Source organism: Bos mutus, chromosome 28, assembly GCF_027580195.1.
Source record: "Bos mutus isolate GX-2022 chromosome 28, NWIPB_WYAK_1.1, whole genome shotgun sequence".
In the NCBI taxonomy this organism is placed as follows: Eukaryota; Metazoa; Chordata; class Mammalia; order Artiodactyla; family Bovidae; genus Bos; species Bos mutus.
The window spans coordinates 10,586,661-10,587,264 of record NC_091644.1 but is presented as its reverse complement, the minus strand read 5'-3'; positions in this window follow the sequence as shown (position 1 = coordinate 10,587,264).

Sequence of the window (604 nt, the reverse complement as noted above, 5' to 3'; positions counted from 1 at the left end):
AGCCCCCACTCAGGGATCTTCTTGGCATATACCATGCCCCCACTCTGTCCTCAACTGCCTGAAAGTCCCATCAGTCCCCAGTGACCTCTCACCAGGGTACTGATTTTTTTCTCCATCCTGAGACCTGCCATCAACCCAAGAGGCTAAACACTGGGATCCCTATGTGTTGGTTTGCTCATGAAAGTCCAGGCTCCTACTTGTCATTCCTATGTGGGACTGTAAATTAATAACACTGCCTTTCACTTTCAAAAGTGGACAATAAATGATCTGTGACCCATCACCACCCTGCCTTCTCAGCTCCCAGTCTGCCTCATCTCCAGGACCGTCACGCCCCACTGCACTGCTGTACTCATGCTTTCCCATATTCTGTCCATGCCACTAAAGCCTTCCTACATCTGACATGGAATATGCAAGCATCAGTCTCTGAACCCCTCTCCTTCTACACAGCTTCTCTTACTCTTTTTTTTTTCTTTTCCCCCATCTGCCTTACATGTCTTGGTGCATCTTGTCAATCACGCAGGTCAGCTTCCCACTGGTTTCATTGGCCTGGTATCTCACTCACCAGAAATTTTCCAGGGTAGATTCATCCATCATCAGCCTTCTC